The following is a 23,922-nucleotide window of genomic DNA, read 5'->3' as shown; positions in this document are numbered from 1 at the left end:
CTCATCCCCCCTCCATCCCTCCATCCCCTCCTCTCATCCCTCCATCCCCTCCTCTCATCCCCCCCTCTCATCCCCCCCTCTCATCCCCCCCTCTCATCCCCCCCTCTCATCCCCCCCTCTCATCCCCCCCTCTCATCCCCCCCTCTCATCCCCCCCTCTCATCCCCCCCTCTCATCCCCTCTCCCTCTCATCCTCCCCCCTCTCATCCCCCCCTCTCTCATCCCCCCCTCTCATCTGACAACACTGCTTCCCCCCCACCCCCCAAACAAGTGATGGAGCATGAATCCAATGCTGTAACCAGAAAGTTGACAGTATATTCTATTAAACTCAGATTACCAAGTGCCAGCTTTTTCTAACACAAACATCAATTCTCTTGGGTTCAGCAGACAACCTTACAGATGGTTATGACTGATTTTGAGTACAAAAGAAGAAAAAGCTCAACTTTGATATGTTTGGGTAATTTATGATTTTTTTAGAAGAAGGGGCAAATGTTTTTTTTTAAATATTACTGGGGTCCACATCTGGAAGTAATTTTCTACATTCCAAAAGGATTACCACATGCTTTCTGATGGATTGGATTTGACTGGGTCTTCAGACGGACAGGTTTGAATAATGTTAAGAGAGGAAAGTATTTACTGTTTTTAATGGCTTTGAACTGTACCCAGAGATCCAAGCCAAGGTGAATTTATCACTGGTGTTGGTACATTTATAATTCACATAGAACTTCATCCATGCTTCAGACAATGTAATGCATGTTCACTATTCAAACAGGGCAGATTTCAGTGGAAACTGTTAACCCTTTCATGCCAGAGATGTTTTGTAATGCTCACTTCTTGTACATTTTCTACTCTAATATTTTTTTAAGATTCTAATGGACGACAACTTTTATAATTTTGATGTTCTTGAATCATTGAATGAGGATGAGAGGCAAAAGAACCAAAAATGGCACAAGGAAAACCTATTTCACCCAGAGGGTTATTTGAATCCAGAATGCTTTTCCAGAGGAGTAGAAACAGATTCAATTGTGTTCAAAAGGAAGCTAGACATGTATTAGAAAGGAGAGAATTTGTAGGTCTATTGAAACAGGGTGTTGGACAGGCTGGATTGTTCTAACATGGGATAGAAATGGACTAGGTAGGCTAAATTGTAGCCTCCTGGGCTGGAGCCATTCCGTCATTCTGAGATCAGAGTACTGTTGCAATCAATGATGGAACGTTTGGGTGTGAAATTGTTTTGTCCCCTGTGGCATGTTTCACACTAGAGTCCTCAGAGCTATTGTTCATAATCTGTTGCAGGATTGCAGTTGACCCTTGGACTGAGTGTGGTTGAGGTGGAAGTGCACATGTGAGTCTTGACATCAACATATTGTCCTACACTCTACATGGTGGTGAGCAGTCGATAGGCTTTCATGGGAGCACCTTCTGGAGACTATTTCTTTTGACTTTGGGAAAGGGACCAATGACTTGTGGAAGATTTTAGAGTGGGTATGCAATTATTTTTTAAGTTAACTCTCACTGGCCATCCCCTCCTCCTGCCCCTTTCAAAAGAAAAGTATGCTTGGAAGTAATTTTTTCTTTCACATCCAAGTTTGGTAAAAGAATGAAGTCCTAAAAATACTTTTTAAATGATTTGACTAGTCTGGCAAGGATTGCTTGTTTTTAGCATTTTTCCAAGGTGGATATTTTTCACTTGTATAGGTTTTGCCAAGTACATTTGAGAATGGGGTATCGCACAAATTGATTTAAAAACTTAAGATTGGAGCCAAGATGTGCTGCCTGCAGCAATAGTTTTACTTTCTGTGTGGCATTGGAGTAGAAATGGTGCAGTGAAAACAGGCAAATAAAAGAATAGGAACTATAATGATGTTTAGAAAGTTTAAATAAGATGGATTCAGTAAATTGCTGCCAGGTTATTTACCAAAGGTTGGAACTTTTGGATGTTTTGAAATTAAGGAATAATACATCATAAAGCATTAGAGTTCTTGATTTAAGTAGTTGTTATTTATTTGTCAGTTGCTTGTTAGTACATGTTTAGTGGCTGGTATTGTCTATGTTCATAGCAAACAGAAGACTTCCCCTGATTAAAGTAGATTTTACAGGCTGCATTGGTTTAAAAAGAGGACATTAAATAAAAGATATCCCAGTCCACTTGTTACACAATATTTGCTATAATTGCTGTTAATGGGCCAATTTTTAATGTCAAATTATACAGCAGAGAAACAGGCCCTTTTGACCCACCTGGTTCATGCTGACCATGATATCTATCTACATTAATCCCTTTAGCCCACATTTGACCCATGGCCCTTTAATGCTGCCCTTGGGTTTTTTCATTGGTAAAATTCACAAGGCCTTATCTTTCAACATCTTTATTCATGTAAAAGACACTCTGGGCAGAATGATCATTCCTTGGAAAGGTTTCTTAACCAATATATTTGATAAATAAAATAAACTAGCCTCAGGAACAATTTAGGGCCTTTATTTTCCTAATAGTATCAGCACATATTTTTCCTCTTGCAATAGTGTTTCATATACAAGGGGTGATTGATAAGTTTGTGGCCTAAGGTAAAAGGAATCAATTTTAGAAAACCTAGCACATTTATTTTTCAACATAGTCCCCTCCTACATGTACACACTTAGTCCAGCGGTCATGGAGCATACGGATCCCTTCTTTGTAGAAGTGGTCCACAGCAGGGGTGATTGATAAGTTCGTGGCCTAAGGTAGAAGGAGATGGGTTATTAACTTCAGACTTGCTGCATTATCACTCGAAGAGTTGAACTGCACGTGCATGTAACGAGAACATCTTGGACCTCCAGGTGGTCCGCAGCAGGGGTGATTGATAAGTTCGTAGCCTACGGTAGAAGGAATTGAGTTATACAGCTCTCGTTACATGCACGTGCAGTTCAACTCTTTGAGTGAAAATGCAGAAAGTTTGAAGTTAATAACTCATCTCCTTGTACCTTAAGCCGTGAGCTTATGAATCACCCCTGCTGTGGACCACTTTCTGGAGGTCCAGGACACCGACTTCTACAAAGAAGGGGTCCGTATGCTCCACAACCGCTGGACTAAGTGTGTAAATGTAGGAAAAATAAATGTGCTAGGTTTTCTAAAATTGACTCCTTCTACCTTACGCCACAAACTTATCAATCACCCTTCGTAGTATTTAAAAATAATAAAGTTCAGGTATGTTAATATATGGACAATAGTTGAGGTACCGAATATTGAAGTTGCAACTTAATACACTCACTGGGATGTGGAAGCAGTAAAATTGCATTTTGGTGCCATGGTTAAAGTCCGTCACGAGCCTTGTGGCCCATCAGACCGGCCGGTTTCCGTGGCGTGAAGCGACTGAGAGTATGAGACTCCCCCCCAGATAGGCCGCCAGTCTATCGTGAGGTTAACCATTTTTGCCGGTACCCATTCTCAGCTGGGTAGACTGGAGCATTGTGTGGTTAAGTGCCTTGCTCAAGGACACACATGCTGCCTCGGCCGAGGCTCAAACCCACAACCTTCAGATTGCTAGTCCAACGCCCTAACCACTTGGCCATGCACCACACGTTTTGGTGCCATGCCTGGTTAAAATTCTGAAGTTGAAAACACTTTTTTCAATGTATTTCAATGAATATTAGGCAGTATATTATTTCAGCTGAGTTTAATATCAGCTGATCAGACCACCTTTGGAGTAGTCCAAGTAGTTTTGGGCCCCTTATCTAAGAAAAAATGTGCAGGCATTGAAGAGGGTCCAGAGGAGGTTCTCATGAATGATTCCAGGAAGAAAGGGTTAACGTATGAAGAACACTTAATTGCTCTGGGCCTGTACTCATTGGAGCTTAGAAGAATGAGGTGGGGTGGGGGTATCTCATTGAAACTTAACGAATATTGAAAGGCCTAGATAGAGTGGATGTGGAGAGGATATTTACGATAGTGGAGGAGTCTAGGACCAGAGGGCACAATCTCAGTACAGAGAGTCGTCCATTCAGAACAGAGATGAGGAGGAATTTCTTTAGCCAGGGGCTAGTGAATCTGTGGAATTCATTGTCACAGACGGTTGTGGAGGCCAAGTCATGGGTATATTTAAAGTGGAGGTTGATAGGTTCTTGATTAATCAGATTATGGGGAGAAGGCAGGAGAATGAGGTTGAGAGGGTAATAAATCAACCATGATGGAATGGTGGCTCAATGGGCTGAATGGCCTAATTCTGCTCTTCTGCTGCTCCATCTTATTGTCTTAATACTGCAAGGATAGTGTCCCTCAGATCTTTAAAGGGAGCAGGATAGGCCACTGGGTAGCTAAAGAGAAATACAATGTCTTTCTTTATTAGTCACAGCATAGAATTTAAGAGCAGGGATATTATTTATTTTTATTTAGAGATACAACATGGTAACAGTGCCGCCTAATTACACTTGTGACGAATTAACCTACTAACCCATATGCCTTTGGAATGTGTGAGGAAATTGGAGTACTCAGAGAAAACCCATGGCGTCACGGGGAGAATGTACATATAAACTCCTTACAGACGGCGTTGAAATTGAACCTGGGTTGCTGGTGCTGTAATAGTGTTGTGCTAATTACTATGCTACTGTTCTACCCCAGTAGGATTGCTCAATCTTTGTTGAACCATGTGTTTTCATTTTTTTTTGGTTTAGAAATACAGCAGGGTAACAGGACTTTCTGAACCAATGAACCTGTGCAGCCCAAATACACCCAAGTGACCAAATAACTTACTAACTTGTACGTCTTTGGGATAGAAGTCATAGTCATAGAAATTACAGAAAATAACAGCACAGAAACATGCTGAACTATTGATCTGGGAATCTAGTCCATGCCGAACTATTGATCTGCCTAGTCCCATTGACCTGTACCCAGACTATAGCCCTCCATATCCCTCCTATCCGTGTACCAATCCAAATTTCCTTTAATGTTAAAATGGAACCAGTATCCACCACATCTGCTGGCAGCTCATTCCACACTCTCACCATCCTCTGAGTGAACAGGTTCCCTCTCATGTCCCCCTTAAACATTTCACCTTTTTACCTTAATTCATCGCCTGTATTCCCAAGAACATAGAAGAATAAGAGGAGATTTGATAGGGGTATACAAAGTTATGCCAGTAGGCTTTTTCCACTGAGATTGCGTGTGACTAGAACTAAAGTCCTAACCTATTCAACCTTTTCCTATGACTCAGGTCCTCAAGTCCTAGCAATATCCTTATAAATTTTCTCTGCACACTTTCAATCTTATTGACATCTTTCCTGTAGGTAAGTGACCAAAGCTGCGCAGAATACCGCAAATTAGGCCTCACCAGGATCTTACACAATTTTGACATAACATCCCAACTGCTATGCATAATACTTTGATTTATGAAGGCCAATGTGCCAAAAGCTTTAATTATGACCCTATCTACCTGTGAAGCCACTTTCAAGGAATTATGGATCTGTATTTCCAGATCACTCTGTTCTACTGCGCTCCTCAGTGCCCGACCACTCACTGTGTAAGTCTTACTCTAGTTTGTCCTCCTAAAGTGCAACACCTCGCACTTGTCTGCATTAAGTTCCATCTGCCATTTTTTTAGCCCATTTTTCCAGCTGGTCCAGATCCCACTGCAAGCTTTGATAGTCAGCCTTGCTGCCCACTACACCCCCAATCTTGGTGTCACCTGCAAATTTGCTGATCTAGTTCACCACATTATTATCCAATTCTTTGGTATAGATGACAAACAACAACAAAATGAGCACTGATTGCCGCGGCACACCACTAGTCACAAGCCTCCAGTCAGAGAGAAAACCATCAATTACCACTCTCTGGCTTCTTCCATGGCCAATGTCTTAACCAATTTACTACCTCATCTTGAATGCCGAGTGACCAAACCTTGACCACCAACTTCCCGTGTGGGACCTTGTTAAAGTCCATATGACAACATCAACTGCCTTGCCTTCATCAACATTCCTGGTAACTTCCGCAAAAACTCTATAAGATTGGTTAGGCATGACCTATCGCACGTCAAGCTACGTTGAAGATCCCTGATCAGTCCCTGTCTTTCCATATCCTTGTATATCCGGTCCCTTAGAATATCTTCCAATAATTTACCCACTACTTTTCAGGCTCACTGGCCTATGATTTCCTGGCTTATTCTTAGAGCCTTTTTTAAAACTACGAAACAACATTGGCTATCCTCCAGTCCTCTGACACCTCACCCGTGGCTAAGGATGTTATGAATATCTCTAGGGCCCCTGCAGTTTCTGCACTAGTCTCCCACAGGGTCTGAAGGAACACCTTGTCAGGCCCTGGGGATTTAGCCACTCTAATTCATTTGCTCCTTCCTGCCTATACATGCTATGCACTTGCTTTTTTTTCTTAGCCAGGACCTCAATATCTCTTGAAAACCAAGGTTCCAGAAATCTGTTATCTTTGTCTTTTATTCTGATAGGAACATACAAACTCTAGTCTCAAAATTTTGAAGGCCTCCCACTTACCAAGTACACCTTTGTCGGAAAACAAATTGTCCCAGTCCTCAATTGCCAGATCCTTTCTGATACCATCAAACTTGGCCTTACTCCAGTTTAGAATCTCAACCTGAGAACCAAACCCATCCTTCTCCATAATTATCTTGAAACTGTTGGGATTATGATCCCTGTTCCCCTACACAAACTTCTGTCACCTGCCCTATCTAATTCCATGATACAAGGTTTCCCAACCTGAGGTCCGTAGAACCCTTGGTTAATTTTAGAGGTCCATGGCATAAAAAAAGATTGGGAACCCCTGCCCTATGAGGAGATCTAGTATCTCACTTTCTCTAGTTGTGACTTCTATGTACTGATTAGGGAAACTTTCCTGAACACATTTGACAAACTCATCCAGCTTTTTTACAGTACGTCAGTCCCAGTCAATATGTGGAAAGTTAAAATCACCTATTATCACAGCCTTGGATGTGGGAGGAAACCAGAGGAACTCACATAGTCATGGAGAGACTGTGCAAACTCCTTACAGACAACAGTGGGAATTGGACCCTGATCGCTGGCAGTATAAAGTGCTATGCTGTCGTGCTGCAGCTAGAATTATGTGAAGTACTAGGCTTGAGCACTGTGAAAACATTTGATCACCACATTACAGAAAAAACGTGACTGTATTCAAGAGTATTTATGAGTATGTTCCAGGGTTACAAAATTTCTCAATGAGATGAAAGATTGGATAATCTGGGGTTGTTTTCTATGCAGCAAATATTTCTAAGCAAAGACATAAATGAGATGGACACAAACAACAGGAATTCTGCAGATGTTGGAAATTCAAGCAACACACATAAAAGTTGCTGGTGAACGCAGCAGGCCAGGCAGCATCTCTAGGAAGAGGTGCAGTCGACATTTCAGGCCGAGACCCTTCGTCAGGAGACTACATGGACAAGATGGACAAGCTGGACCATATAGGAAGGACTTTTATCCCTTAGCAAAGATGTTACGAACCTGAAGGCATAAATGTAAGGTAATTGGCCATAGGATTAGATGTCAGATGAGCCTTCTCTTTTGTTAGGATGTCTGGAAATTGCTCTTTGAAAAGGATGTAGAGACAAAAGCTTTCCTCACACTCAAACAGTTCTTAGATGGGCATTTGAAGAGCCAGGATCTGCAGTGCCATGGATCTGGCGTTGGAAAGTAATGGCCTCCTTCAGAGCCATAACCTTTCTGTGATTCTGTATACTTTGAAGAGATAATTAAATATTACATAGAAAGAATGAAATAATTGCATTGAAAGAATGAAATACTTATCTACAGAGAATATGAGGAACAAACAGAACCAGCAAAATTACTACTTCATAAGTGATTGAGATTGTTTGGGAAAATTTAGGCTTGGTCGATGGCACAGGCAGATGATCTTGCCTGGAGGCTTCTGAGACTTGTACTACTTGTATTTCAAAGTACGTGGAGAAATATGAACCAACACTGTATTTTGCAAAACCCACCTAATCCACTGGCAGCATAAAGAACCACCAGCATCATCCTCTCCAGGCCAACTTCACCATGATGAAGATCCTAAGTCAGGGAATCCCAACTTTTTTTATGCCATGGACCCCTACCATTAATTGAGGGGTCTGTGGACCCTTGTTTGGGAACCCCAGATAAGTACACTCCTTTAGGCAGGCAGGCTATTGTCAGCTGCGTGTCTGACACTGGAGTCCTGAAACAGGCACTCTATTTTGAGCTCTGTCAAAGTAAGACATTACCAGCTGGACTGAGGAAACAATTCGAAGGTGGACTGAAAATCTTGGGAAAAATGCAGCATTTGATCATTGAGAATCCCAAGATGCTGACTAAGTGACAGCACTCGGGTTGCTGGGTGAGAGAGAGAGAAGGAAAATAAGGTTTTTATTCATGATTGCTATTCAGTGGCAGTTGATGCAAAGTTGTTTACAGAAAGTAGGATCAAAATTCAGCTGAAATACACCGTCCAAACTCATTTTCAAAGGTTGGAGTGAAGAATCACAAGTTAAGAGATGTGTTAGGAGGTTTGGGGGGTGGTGTGATTGTGTTTGGATGGATGTAGTAAACAAACACACACACACACACACACACACACACACACACACACACACACACACACACACCCCCCACCCCTCTCGTCCTCCCACTAAATCTTTTATGAGCACCCATACATCCTTAATGTTATTCCTCCCTGGTAAAGAATGGTTGGGCCTTGAAGTGACAAAGGCAGAAATTAGGTCTACAAGAGCAGATGGACAGAGTTCACTGTGAATTATCTTGTCGACAAAGCAGATGGAGAAGAAATAAATTTGGAAACTCAACTAAGTATATACACACCCTAATCTCAAGTTACACATAGTTTCTTACATGATTTTTAGGGAGGCTTGTGCTCTTGCTTTCTCCTCATCAGAGTTTTCATAGTGCACATCAAATATCACAAAAAATGTCTCCAGATGATAAATGTACTAAATTTTGGAAGTGTTGAAGAATATGTAGCCCAAAGTTGAAAAAAAAAGAAGTGAGAAGCCTACCCATGGCTTGTTACCACTTCTCCCTGGGATCAATTTAGGATTGGAATTTTGTGTTCATGTTAACGTAGTTACTTAGGGGGCTGCCAAGAAATTGTTTTTTTTCCAAAAAACTTATGTATTGCATTTACGCTAGTTTCTGGAGCAAATCCAGTGCATCTCTAGATATTGCTGAGGTCAGGACCAAACTTGGCTGAATGTACAGAGCTTTAAGAGTGCTCTTATATGGCTATACAATGCATTTGTGCACCCATTTAAGTTTCTGGTTCACCTCTGTGGTTTACTTTGTTAGATGAAAACAAATTGACTGAATATTCTGTGTTTGTACCAAACTTGAAGTTGTAATATTTGGATATAAAACTGGTCGCTATGAAAAGTGAAGAACACTGAATGCTTTTAGAGAAAGGAAAGACTTGCATTTATGAAGGACCATTCACAACCTCAGGAAATGTTTGAATTCTTTGAAGCCAATTTATTCCGTTTGAAGTGTAGCCACTATTGTGATATGGAAGGCCTAGCAACTAATTTGCATACATCATCTATGATAGTGACCAGGTCACCTGTTTTGGTGATATTGACTTGTAAGTATCAGCCAGAGCATAAGACATAATAGCCTTGCACTTCAAAATGTTGCCATAACGTCACTTGTGTGCTTCTGTCAGGGCACTGATAGAAGCTCAGTTTAGCATCTTGTGACATCAGGACTATCACCTGTGATTACCAGACACAGTTGACCACTGTTGTAAGCTAAAGAATATCTCTTGTTTGCTTATGTGTAACAATGAAAGGTTTTTTCAATTTTCATTGTGCTCTTAATAGTTATCAATAAGACATTTGGCCTTTTTATAACGACCTTTTGTCTGTATCCTATTTTATCATATTCAGTGCAGAATATAAGGTAATTGAAAATATAGCCACTTTTCAATCATTGTTTGGTGATCCTAATTATTTTGTCCTACTGGTAGAAATTCCCTGTAAGGTTATACTTTTTAGTAGTAAGTGGAAATACACCTAGTTTAAGTGCAGTGCCCTTTGTGAAATAAAGGAAGGCTTGAGAAGGACATCCCCCTCTCATGTCTTCAAGATGTCCCAAATACTCTGGAACTATGGAAGTACTTTTGAAATGCATTCATTGTTAAGATAGTAAGCACATCAGCTATTTTGCTCACTGCAAACTCCACAAACATTAGTTACTATTTGACCTGATTCAGTAATTTTTATTTATTTACTATTGCCTTTGGTTAGCCTGAGATTTGTGAATGTTATCTCTTTTTTGCTTAGCTAGGTTGGTCTGTTTTTCTGGCTGAGAGTGGAGTATGGAACAGTTCCTAAACCTTCGAGTATTGATGCCTTTCAGTTCTAGGAGGCAGACAAAAGAAATTAGTGTGATATGGTCGTGCTACCATGCTCAGGATTAGGAATGTTAGGAAATGATGAACACACATTATATTTGTTGTATCATGAGCTATTTCACAACATATTGCATTATTTCCTCAAAGTTAGAATGGAAGTCAATATTTAGAATTCTCAGGTCCTGCCCTTGTTTGTCAGAAATACCTTGCAAGATGGAAGGTTAATCAGTTGCACAACTACATCCCCATGTACATGGTGACACAGTTTATGAGAGAACTTAATTGATAGTTATTTTTTAAAAAATCAAAATTCACAAGTAATGTGTTACTTGCCTCTGTGTCAGAACATTTCTTTATACTACTTCAGAAACAGCTGTGTAGATTTCCCCAGTTGTGTCATTCAGTATTGTAGATGTGTTCAAGCGATCTATTTGCATTAAACACAGAGAGCTCTTGAAAAACTGCATTGTCTATGTGCAGTATTTGCTTCCACCAGCCAAGATGGGTTTTGATCATTCATCTTTCTAAAAACCAATTCAAAAGCCACAAACTAAATATTTGTTTGCCCTCGTGATCATCAAAGAGCAAATTTTGCTGAAATTTCCTGAATAGCAGACATGTGAGTCAGTTGATTGTTCATGCAAGTAGCTGCCTTGCCATATTTCAGCATGTACATGACGAGTGAGGGTCAAAGATTTGAGAACGGAAGATTGTCATCATCTTCTCAAGTTGGCATTTTGACCAAGTCACAGTCTTGAATGAAATTGAGTCGTGAAAAATCTCCAGTTTTTAAATCTGCATTTTATCACCTGCTTCACTAGTGAAATGGTTAAGCATGTTCCTCAGTGTTGTATTGAACCTGAAATTAAAAGGTCCCAGTCTGCATTGAATTCGATGCATCATCTAAGGCAGTAACTTGGATGTTGCAGCTTGTGTGGGGCCATCATATCTACTTGATTGCCCCAATTGGAAAACTTACCCAAACATCTCCACCAATGAATCCATTGAGTTCAGCATCTAAGTAGCTTGCAACAAGAATGATATCTAAACGACAGAAAATTTATTAGACTCGTTCAATACAACAGGTTTAAATTGGCATTTTTAAAGGTAGTGCAGGAGTTCCAGCAAATAAAAATCAAGATGGTTGCAAACTTTGACACTAGAGTGACGGATGCATTATTGAATTGTGGATCCCACTTATTTGGCTTGTTGAATGTAGACATTTGCTGTTGCTACTCAGATAATATTTTCCTGTATTGCACTTTGAAAGTACTTCATTGGTTGTATAGTCATATGGAGTAGAGTCATAGAGAAGTACAGCACAGACACAGGCCCTTCGGCCCATCTAGTCCATACTGAAACCATTTAAAACTGCCCACTCCCATCGACCTGCTCCGGGACCATAGCCCTCCATATCCTGACTATCCATGTACCTATTCAAACTTCTCTAAAGCATTGAAATTGAGTTTGAATGCACCACTTGTGCTGGCAGCTCATTCCATACTCCTGCAACCCACTTGAGTGAAGAAGTTTTCCCTCATGTTCCCCTTGACCTTCCCACCTTTCACCCTTAACCTATGACTTCTGGTTGTAGCCCCACCCAACCTCTGGGAAAAAAGCCTGCTTGCATTTACCTTATCTGTACTCCTCATAATTTTGTATCTCTTCCAAATCACCTCTGAATCTTCTGTGTTTCAAAGAATACAATCCTAACCTATTCAGCTTTTCCTTATAGCTCAGGTTATCTAGACCTGGCAACATCCTTGTGAATTTTTTCCACTCTTTCAATCTTACTTACATCTTTCCTGGAGGTAGGTGACCAAAACTGCCAACAGTACTCAAAATTAGGCCTCGCCATTGTCTTACACAACTTCAACATGACAACATCCCATCTCCTGTATGGGATGTTCTAAAGACAGGAAAGATATTATATTCGATCTTGCGCAGAAGAAAATGCTCTCTCTGGGAGAGCATTCTAGAAATGTACAAATTAAGATTTTATTAAGGGAAAGTTTATTGGACAGTGCTTCCCGTCCTATAGTTTCTGTTTTTTGCTGTTTTTAATTTTCAGCCTTGAAACTGATGCTGGATTTCATATGGAAGAGTATCAACAGTTTCCCTATTTTAAAAAATAATCATCTTGGATTGTTTGCAGAATTTCTGGAAATAGATTTTGAAACAATTTCAAATCCTGCCTTTGAATTTTTCTCTATTGGTAAAGATTTTCAGATAAATTAAGGCAATAGCCTTTACTACCTGGAATGAGAAAACCAAGCAACACACACAAAATGCTAGAGGAACTCAGCAGGCCAGGCAGCATTCGGACCGGAACGTTAACTGTACTTTTTTCCGTAGATGCTGCCTGGCCTGCTGAGTTCCTCCAGCATTTTGTGAGTGTTGCTCAGATTTCCAGCATCTGCAGATTTTCTCTTGTTTGTGATGAGAAAACTAAATGCATTTTGTTTGAGCGTGGTAATAGCAAAACCTAGAATATTGTTCTAATTCCACTCTAATTCACCTGCTTTTTTGTTTAGCATATTACCCAATATCTTCCCAATTAATTTGACTGTCTCACACATTCTTTGACATGGGCAATTAACAAATTCCTTTGTTGTGGGTGTAATGAAGCAAGGTTTCTGTGGTTACTGCACCAAGAAAATGTTTACACCTACAGAATTGAAAGTTTCTTCTCTGCATCACACATTCCACCCTTTGAGATAAATCAGGTGACAAAAGTGTTGACTTAAGGCAGCATGAAAACAGGTTTTTATTTAGTGTCTGAGTGAAACTGATTCTATTGTCCATTAATTTCATTGCCAGTGGCATTCAGATGTATATGAGAAAGATGTATGGTGTAGAAATGTTGCAGTATTCTTCAGTAATTACCACAGTCCCCTGCTGAATTAGCCTGTCTCAGCAGGGATGGCAGTAGAGCACAAGAATTATTTTCCATTCCTCTTGGTTAGGAAAAGTTTAAAAAAAGAACTGATATTTGTGATAAACACAGGAGATTCTGCAGGAAATCTTGAAAAACATACACAAAATGTTGGAGGAACTCGGCAGGTCAGGCAGCATCTATGGAGGGAAATAAACAGTCGACGTTCAGGCTGAGATCCCTCATCAGGATTGGAAAGCATGGGACAGAGGCCAAGTTTAGTAGGTGTGAGGGAGGGGAAGGAGTACAAGCTGGCAGGGAGAGATGAAACTCGGTGACGGAGAAGTTTGGTGAGTGGAGGAGGGGTGGGGGATAAAGTAAGAAGCTGGGAGGGGATAGGTGGAAGATGTAAAGGGCTAAAAAAAAGGAATCTAATAGAAGAAGACTGTGGAAGGAATGGAGGGTCTCAACCTGAAATATTGACTGTTTAATCCCCTCCACAGATGCTGCTGAGTTCTTCAAGCATTTTGTGTATGTTTCTCAAGATTTTCAGCATCTACAGAATCTCTTGTGTTTATAGTAGTCTGGAGACAGTTTTAGCCCAATAGACTAACCAGCTCATGTTGAACGTGGGGATTACCTGAGTTTGTTGTCCAATGCCTCATTGTGCAGGGTTCAAATCCAACCTTCAGCATGATCAGTCCATCTTGCTGCAGGGTGAGGAAGATTAAAATAATTTATGTCAGACCGCATAGCAAAACAGCATTTTAGTTTAAGCTTTCTCACTATAACTAGTTTCAAGGGCCTGTAGCTTAGTTATCACTTTACAGAGAATATTTATTTGCAGTGGTGATTTTTTTTTTGGCAAGAAGTAATCCAGTCGGAATGATGATATTGTAAAATATTAGAGTTCCTTGCTCTCCAGAGGATAATAACAATGTTCCATGACAGTATAAGGTTGTAACTATCTTACTGAAGGTTCTTAAAATTGTTAATGGATATAAAGATTTGGCAGCTGGATGCGGTGTTTCTTCTATTATTCTACAACATTCCCACTTAAACACAAATGCGTTCCATTGGTACAAAGTTCAAAGTTTGGGACAAGGCAATTAAAGTTCAGCTTTAAATTCTTTCTTGTCTGTATCTAACTGTGTTCTCCTCTAGCTAAATGTATCAAATTGCATAACTGTACGTAGGAGGTAAAATGCCGTGCAGGACTGTAAAAACAAAATGTGCTTAAAATGCAATGTGCAAAATCATTAATTCCAAAGTCACACACCATAATGGCCTACAGAGCTCACGCGGACGATTACACTAATCGTATTTTAATTTCCCTTCATTCCCATCAACAAGGGGCAATTTACAGTGGCCATTTAACCAACCAGCTAGTAATGTCTTTGCAATGTGGGAGGAAACCAGTATGCTCGTAACTTCCGCCACCTCCAACGGGATCCCACCACTAAGCACACCTTTCCCTCCCCCCCTCTCTCTGCATTCCGCAGGGATCGCTCCCTACACAACTCCCTTGTCCATTCGTCCCCCCCCCCATCCCTCCCCACTGATCTCCCTCCTGGCACTTATCCGTGTAAGCGGAACAAGTGCTACACATGCCCTTACACTTCCTCCCTTACCACCATTCAGGGCCCCAGACAGTCCTTCCAGGTGAGGCAACACTTCACCTGTGAGTCGACTGGGGTGATATACTGCGTCCGGTGCTCCCGATGTGGCCTTTTATATATTGGCGAGACCCGACGCAGACTAGGAGACCGCTTTGCTGAACATCTACGCTCTGTCCACCAGAGAAAGCAGGATCTCCCAGTGGCCACACATTTTAATTCCACATCCCATTCCCATTCTGACATGTCTATCCACGGCCTCCTCTACTGTAAAGATGAAGCCACACTCAGGTTGGAGGAACAACACCTTATATTCCATCTGGGTAGCCTCCAACCTGATGGCATGAACATCGACTTCTCTAACTTCCGCTAATGCCCCACCTCCCCCTCGTACCCCATCTGTTACTCATTTTTATGCATACATTCTTTCTCTCACTCTCCTTTTTCTCCCTCTGTCCCTCTGAATATACCTCTTGCCCATCCTCTGGGTCCCCCCCCCTTGTCTTTCTTCCCAGACCTCCTGTCCCATGATCCTCTCGTATTCCCTTTTGCCTATCACCTGTCCAGCTCTTGGCTCTATCCCTCCCCCTCCTGTCTTCTCCTATCATTTTGGATCTCCCCCTCCCCCTCCAACTTTCAAATCCCTTACTCACTGTTCCTTCAGTTAGTCCTGAAACGTCGACTGCACCTCTTCCTACAGATGCTGCTTGGCCTGCTGCGTTCACCAGCAACTTTGATGTGTGATGCTCGACCAATGATACCTGAAGTAGTGTGCAAGTCCAAAGATCTTGAAAGTGGCAGTGCAGGTAGATAACATGTTTAAGAACCATGCTTCCACTGGTAAGTGAAACTAGAGCTAGGGGACATAGCTTCAGGATTAAGGAGAGTCGTCCAAACAGCGGATTGTTCCTCACTCCCAGGCCTGCGCCCAGCTGTCTTGACTCAGCCTAGCCTCGCCTCGTCTTGGTTCTGCTGCATCGAATTGCATTCAAGTCTGCTCCAGAAGTAGCCAAACACTGGCTCATTCCCCACTCTTGGGCCTGGGCCCTGCCACCTCAATTTGGCCCATGCCCGCCTCGCCATAACCATTCTGCACCTTCGAGACTTCAGTTCATACTGCAAAAATGCCAAGTCGTGCAGGTGGTTCAAAAGCTCCACTTCGAAAACAAAGTTACAGGCTATTGATTGCAGTGATCGTATCTGAGAAAAAGTGTGATTAATACAATAATTTATGGTTTTCTTTTGTTTGCTGCCAGCATGTCATCACTGTGCTTCACCAGCATGATCTTAAATCAGATTTAGGACAGCTATGAGGAGAAACTGAAAAAAAAAATTCCCAGAGAGTCATGAACTTGTGTAGTTTTCTGCCCAGAAAAGCTCTCGAGTCTACCTCTTTAAATATAATTAAGGCACAGTTTTTTGATTTTAAGACATAGAGTAGACTTGGTGGCCAGATGGCCTACTCCAGCTCCTATTTTTTATTTTCTTATATTGTAAAGGTATCGTGAGATATGGGTCCAACACAGAGGAATGCAGTTAGTTTAGGTAGGTATTTTGGTCAGCATGGGCAGGTTGAGCCTGTTTCTGTTCTGTACTATTCCATTACTGGGCATCCAGAAAGTTTATATGGTGATATTCCTTATGCTGCAAATCTGACATCTCAGGTGCTGGCAATGCCAGCATAAGCTAAGATGGAAATGATAGTTTAATATCAGTATAAAAGTGTTTATTAGTTCTGTTGGTCCTACAATGCAACTGTTTCTTTTTGCCATTGGAAACCTATTCAGTGACCTTTGTGCATCAGTAGTGATTGACAAGACAGCCTCTGTTAACAAAATATCTGGTGTTTAAAAGCTGATTGCTTTGAAAATTAAAAGCATATGTATCATTCTAATGTACACATTAGAGAGCATTGCATTTTAACAACATTTCTGTATGTCTATTCCAATGGTTTCACATTACCTTGACAGAAAATAACAAATTTATTCCAGTCTGAAGTGAGGCCTTTGTGACATTCAGGACTTGAAGTTGCTTTGGTGGGAGGACTGGTGGACTTTGCAAGTGTGTTATCATAATAGGTGGTTTTACTGCAGCCATTGGTATTAAAATTAATTGAAGTTTTATTTTGATAAGTACCTGAAGCTGAAGTATTTAAAGCTTTTCTTTTATGTATGTGGGTACAGTACACTATTGCATAGTATGAGTGAAGTATAATTTTGTGACAGTTTTACAATAATGGCTGATTTAAAATGTGTATCAAGGACCCCCACCATCTAGGCCATGCTCTCTTCTCACTGCTGCTATTGGGAAGGAGGTGGGGGGTATAGGAACCTGTGGTCTCACACCACCAGGTTCAGGAACAGTTCAACCATCAGGCTCCTGAACTAGCATGGATAACTTCACTCATCTCGACACTGAACTTTTTCCAAAATGTGTGGACTAACTTTCAAGGACTCTACAACTCATGTTCTCAGTATGTATGTATTCATTCATTCATTTATTTATATATTTGCACAATTTATCTCCTCTTGTACGTTGGTCATTTGTCAGTCTTTGTGTGCATTTTATTGATTCTATTGTATTTCTTTGTTCTACTGTGAATGCCTGCAAAAATGAATATTGCGGTGGTATATAGTGACATAATATGTACTTTGGGTAATAAGTTTGCTTTGAACATTGGCTGTTAATTGCATTGGGATATCCTCAGATGGTGAAAGGCATGACACAAATGGAACACTTCCTTCTCAATTGTAGGTGTTATTAATTCAATATATAGGAATGCCACCCATATATAGTGAGGATCTGGCTCAACCTGAATGAAGGACTCGCGAGCGTTCTTTTAGCACTCAGGACAATCATTAAACGGCTACAGAAATGATGCTATCAAATAACTTGTTTTCTCAATGTTGAATTTCTATTGGGGGGGGTGATTGGGGAATCTTCTAGTTCTCTGAATCTGGAACCTGGCCTAGAGGTTATTTATTTAATTTCATGTATTTGTTGAAGAGAGCATTCTTGGCACTATTGGGATTTTTTTTCAATGTAGTACATACTGTATTAGCCAATGCAATTTTTAGAGTGTACTCTTTAGCATGCACGATATGAATTCCTGTAGTAGTATTAATTTTATAATATGGTTCCACTATCAGAAGCATTTTGGACTCTGAGAATGACTAGTTATAGTATATTTATTTACAGTGATCCCAACTCGCAAGAAGAGATAGGTCTTTTCTAGTGCAGCTTGAGAAGGAACAAGAACTCCTTTTAGGCCTATTACAAAGTCAGAGTAGAATCACATTTATGGTGATAGATGTGTTTATGGAAGAAAAAAAGGTTAATCCCTCCAGAGCTGGCCCTGGCTGACTGTACAATTCTACAGATACTTATCTAGAGGCAAAAAAAGGACCACACAGACACAGCAAAACATTGGTTTCCTTGGAGCATTATGATAAATGACATACGATAGAGGGAACATTTGAGGTTGTGTGCCTAGTTCAGATTCTCTTACATCTTCAGTGGGAATCAGAAAGTGAGGCATGGCATAAATAAACCCTCCAGTTATGAAACCTGTGGGATGTTCTGTCTATTTAAATTAATGAGGAGGAAATCAAATGAAACGCAAAATGGACATGCTGAATTGTAAGTGTATGAGATGAGATGCAGATTCGAGCTAATAAAATAAAAGGTAATTAGGAAGTTCTAACAAGGCATGATCAACATATGAAATAGATTTCCAGATGGAGTGGCAGTTTAAAAAAAAATCTGCTGAATCCTTTTAAGAACTATTTGTTTTAATTTTTTGGATTGGATGAGCAAAGATGGCCTGAGTGACCTTTCTTGTCTATAATTATCCAAGGGTAATCCAAAATGGAATCCCAATGTACAAAGCCATACACCTGACTAAGAGTTTAGTTGTCTTCTGAGCCTCATGAACAATTTCCTTTCAGGTCATTTGTGGTGTAAGTGAGGGGTATGGTTCCCTTCAGCTGAACAGGATGATTGAACAAATGATTTCAGGTTCAAAGTTGGATGGACACCAGTAAGTGGTTAAAAAAAGAGGAAGTGCAAAAGGGCTGTGGTCTAAAGTTCTGAAGAAGTAGCTTTAACCACAATCCTATTTTACATACCAATTTTGGTTTAAAATCAAGATGTAGCTGCAAAGCTTTTCAATCCCTTGTTAGTAAAAATTGTAGAAAATCAGTCTTCCTTCTTTCCTTAGTTCAAGCATACTTAGTTTGCTCTAGAGTATTGTAGGTTAGCTGGCCACATCACATGGCTGCATTGCAAAGCTTTTAGATTGCATGGTATTTGGGAAGAATTTTTTAACTGCAGTGTCAGTTCATACAATTGTAATCCTTTTTGGCCTTTGGGCCAGTTTTCCTCCTCCTTGCAACTTCATGATGCTGAAATCAAAACCTCACTAGTTTTCTCTGTCTTTTACAGGACCTCAAAACTGTGGACTTCCTTGCCCTCCCCTTTTCCCTCAGCCCTCACTCTCTTCAAATGTCATATTTTTAAGCACTAAAGCATTCTTATCACTAAATTCTACTTTCCCTAATCTGTATTATGCCTTTCAAACATGAGAATACCCTGACTTCATAACTTTTTTTATGAAAAAGCCAATGGTTTAAAGTTTAATCGACTTGTTATTAAAGGAGAGGTCAAGAAAATGCTCTCTGCAAGTATGGTTTTCAATGAGAAGGGATTGTGAAAAATTGGAGTGCCTTTTACGAATACATACTGTAGCTTACAAGGTATTGGGATTGAAGTATTTAGTATTTGGGTCAGATACAAATGGTAGTTATGGGTTGACTGCTTTTAATACTTAGATTAAATGTAAGGGAATTAGAACAAAAATGAGAGTAATATCTTGGGGGGGGCAAAGAATATTATTTTGAGAGTCACTTGTTGAAGCAGAATCGTGTCTACATACTCCATTTTCTAGTGTTGTTGTAGCATGGGAAATGCAAAGTTTGTAGTCCTCCAATATTTAATACGGGGAGTGTGCAGCAATAAATAGGCAAGGCAATTGCTGGCCATCAAATAAAAGATTTTTCATAACCTAAAGAATTGCTCACTTCTTACCAATTGATTTGGTGTCAAAGAAGGGGGTGAAAATATGAAATGTTGAACATTTAAAATAAAATTTTCCACCTATCACCTCCCAGCTCTCACTTCATCCTCCCTCCCCCACCCATCTACCTTTCCACTCGCCTGGCTTCACCTATCACCTGCCAGCTTGTACTCCTCCTCTTCCCCTCACCCTACCTTCTTATTCTGGTTTATTTCCCCTTCCTTTCCAGTCCTGATGAAGGGGCTTTGCCCAAAACATTGACTCTTTATTCCTCTCCATAGATGCTGCCTGACCTGCTGAATTACTCCAGCATTTTGTGTGTGAAAATCTTCTTAGACCTTGTGGATTAAATGAGCTGAAATAGATTGGTTGTACAAAACTCTGCTTTTTACCAATTTGAGTCAAATTGTAAATGCAATTGAATGGGTATCCAGAGTCTTCAAGTAATACAGCAGGGTGCCAGGGTCTTCAGCCCAACTTGTGAATGCTGACCAAGCTGCCCACTCAAGCTGGTCCCATTTGGCCCATATCCGTCTAAACCTTTCCTATCCATCTACATACTCCTATTATAAAATCTCTTCTACCTTCACACCCCTGATTAATCTTTTGCACACGTTATATAAGAAAATACTTCATTGTAAATCTGCCTAAGAATGGGTTGCAGTAAGCTGAGTGCTTCTCAGAGCCTCCTCAGAGTTCTATACAGTACTCATTGCCAATATATCTATAACCTTCTGGGAATGGTCCTTGGGTAGCAGTCAGGGTTGATTGGAGCCTTATTAATGTGGTGACATAGATTTTGTCACTTTGATTAGACATCTTGCTTTTTATAGTTCTGTTCAGTGCTAGATTTATTTCTTGCACTACAAGTGCAGGACCTTTGTTTAGGTTTAAAAATACACTTAACTTCATAGCCAGAAATATTTCCATAGCTGCAGTCTGTGATAATGTAAATTGTGCAATGAGTGGCATGGTAGCATAGCAGTTAGCACATTGCTTTACAGTGCCAGCAATGACCGATTGTGGTTCACTTCCCACTGCAGCCTGTAAAAAGTTTTGGACATTCTCCAGGTGCTGTAGTTTCCTCCCAAATTCCGAAGACATACAGGTTCGAGTTGGTGAGTGTGGGCATGCTATGTTGGCGCTGGCGTATGGCGACACTTGCAGGCTGCCCCCAGCATAGTTCTTACTGATGTGATTTGACACAAACATTGCATTTTACTGTATATTTCAATGTACGTGTGACAATTAAAGTTAATCTTTAATCTTTGGACTAATATAGTCACTGCTGTTAATCTGTTGCATGCTGGTACTTTCTGGTAATGTTACTTCATTTTACCTGGTTTCAACTAGATTTGAAACGGTGATGGATAAATTATTTGTCAGAAAATTACTGTATCATACACTGTGATGTTACATTTGACTGATCTGATTATAGAAACACATCATAAGACTAGAAGGAGGTCTAGCCATTCAATCCCTTGGACTGCTTCACCATTCAATTAGATCATAACTGATTCAGTACTTGTTAAACTGTTGAGCACTCATCCCATACATATTAATCTTGCCTTGAGTCCACCTCCATAGCTCTTTGTGGGTAAAAAAAAATCCAAGGTATCATAACTCTTAGAGAGAGAGAAAAATCTTCCAAATTTCGGCCTTAAATGGAACTAGGCACCATAATCCTAGATGGTCCTACTAGAGGAAATATATTCTCTTCAACCACTCTCTCAATCCCCTTCAGAATCTTGTACTGTATATTAAAAGAAAAATAACATCACATTCTTCAAAACTCCAATTTACTCAAGCTTCCTTCATGCATCAACCCTTCTTAGGGCTAAACCAAGTGAACCTTCTCAGCACTGCCTCCAAAGCAAATATATCCTTCGTGAAATAAGGAGACCAAAACTGAACACAGTTCTTCAAGTATGATCTCACTGGTGCTTTTTGTAAATTTAGAGTCATAGAAAACCACAGCATAGAAACAGGCCCTTTGGCCCATCTAGTCCATGCCAAACTATTAATCTACTAGTCTTATTGACCTGCACCCAGACCATAACCCTCCATACCTCTCCTATCTGTGTACCTATCCAAATTTCTCTTGATGTTGAAATTGAACTTGAATCTACCACTTCCGCTGGCTGCTTGTTCCATGCTCTCATCACCCTCTGAGTGAAGAATTTCCCCCTCATTATCCCTTAAGCATTTCACCTTTAATCCTTAACCCATGACCTCTAGTTTTAGTCTCACCCAACCTCAGTGGAAAAAAACCTATCTATACTCCTCATAATTTTGTATATCTCTGTCAAAAATCTCCACTCATTTTCCTACGTTCTAAGGAATAAAGTCCTAACCTATTCAACCATTCCTTTATAACTCAGGTCCTCAAGTCCAGGCAGCAGAAATATTTACCTACTTTTACATGTTCCAACTCTTACAATAAAAACTAGAGTTTAATTTGCTTTCCCAATTAGTCATGGTACTTGCATTACCCAATTCATTCAGGTGATCATATTCTTTGCAATGCTTTTGGGTCAGCCACCTCGAGTATTTTGTACTGTTTGGTAATTATTATGTGAAAGGATAATGATATGGGTTTGTAAATGTCACTCTAGTTGTTTAATCCAGTAAATGTAACATTAAAATATCTTGGCCCTGCACCCTCTGGGCTAAAAATCTTGCTGGAGCAAACAGAACAGATTGATATTCATAGAATGAATCCTCCCCTGCACTGTTGTAGGTCATGGTTGTTTCCCAGTGAGCACTGTTAGCAGTTCTGAGAACTGTTTACCCATTAATCTCTCTTCATTTGACAGCATTCCATTAAACTCACTTAGTATTTTCCCCCTTAAGTTTCTTTTTCTTTCTTTGTTTTTCTTTCAGCTATGCTAATCAAAGTAAATCTTTGCACTAATGAGTGGGATGCAACAAAATTTTAAGTAAATTGTAAAGTCCTAATACACAATTGGGAGGAAAGATTAACATTGCTTTTTCATCACTGACTAGTTTTTCATTATTTTGCCATACGATGTGGCAGATGAATTCATGTGAAACATGCAGGGAATGAAGAATAAAACCAGCATCTATTTGGATGTGATGCTGGCATACTTCTGCAAATGCAGCAGTTGGGTGTTTCCAGAAAATTATGTTCTGTAATGCCCCGCTTCATGACCATCGAAAGGCCTAATTTACTCTTGGGTCCAAGCAGGAGCATGCATTGGAGTTTAAGTGTGCAGACCTTTGGATGAATAGCATTGGGTGTGGTCAAAGCTACGGGCAAGTATGCATACACATAGAAATCTTGTCATTTTCCAGATGAATTTCTTGGCTAGGGTTAGGAAGGTTCTCTCGCCACCTACCCACTTCCATAATTGCTCTGAGTTTTGTATCACTCTGAATCACTCAGTAAATATACCATTGTGTTATTTTCTCAATCACTCATACCACAGTATTGCACTTTGCCTTCAACGAGCTTTTTGCTGGAGTGGATCAATGGGAAAAGGTCCAACCTGCATCACCTCATCTCAAGAAGCAAGGTCACTCCAGCTTCAGCCACCAAGTGGCGTACATAGATGACACTTGTGTATATGCAAGTTAAGAGTCTGAGTACCAAGGCATGGGTATCTTGTCCACTGAAGTAACAAGTGCTTGAACCCTTCACTACATGACTGCAAAGCAAAGGTCCTGTAATTGCCTGTCTTACTGTGCAAATCTGTGCTGCACCAATAAACATAACTGATGAGGCCCTGCAAAACATTGGCCACTTTCTCTGTCTCATCTGGATCTTAATGGAGGTGGACAGTGATTATGAAATTCACAGCCCACCTTCAGTGTGCTGGGCCATTACCTGGAATGGGTATACTTTCTTACTAGGAAAGCTGAGATAAGGCTTATAGCTATTGGAGTTCAGGAGAGTAAGGGAACTTGATTGAGATGTATAATATCCTGAGGGGTCTTCACAGGAAAGATGTGGAGAGGAATCAGGCTGGCCCCGCATTAGCCTCCTG

At 40.5% G+C, this 23,922-nt stretch overlaps 1 protein-coding gene across 13 annotated transcripts in view; it reads left to right on the top strand.

Annotated features, from left to right (window-relative positions):
- Positions 1–23,922, top strand: part of raraa (retinoic acid receptor, alpha a) — a 735,685-nt gene that overhangs the window by 395,187 nt on the left and 316,576 nt on the right. Inside the window, exon 1 of one of the 13 annotated variants that reach the window (XM_063037136.1) lies at positions 449–1,344. The exons of the other annotated variants lie outside the window; for them this stretch is intronic. The gene's annotated coding sequence lies outside the window, so the exon portion shown is untranslated. Of the gene's footprint in view, positions 1–448; positions 1,345–23,922 lie in introns of those variants that run through there. 13 annotated transcript variants of the gene reach the window in all.

Source organism: Mobula hypostoma, chromosome X1 (genome assembly GCF_963921235.1).
Source record: "Mobula hypostoma chromosome X1, sMobHyp1.1, whole genome shotgun sequence".
Taxonomy (NCBI): domain Eukaryota; kingdom Metazoa; phylum Chordata; class Chondrichthyes; order Myliobatiformes; family Myliobatidae; genus Mobula; species Mobula hypostoma.
Note: the sequence above shows the minus strand (reverse complement) of the source record. Positions and strands in the feature narration are given on the sequence as shown.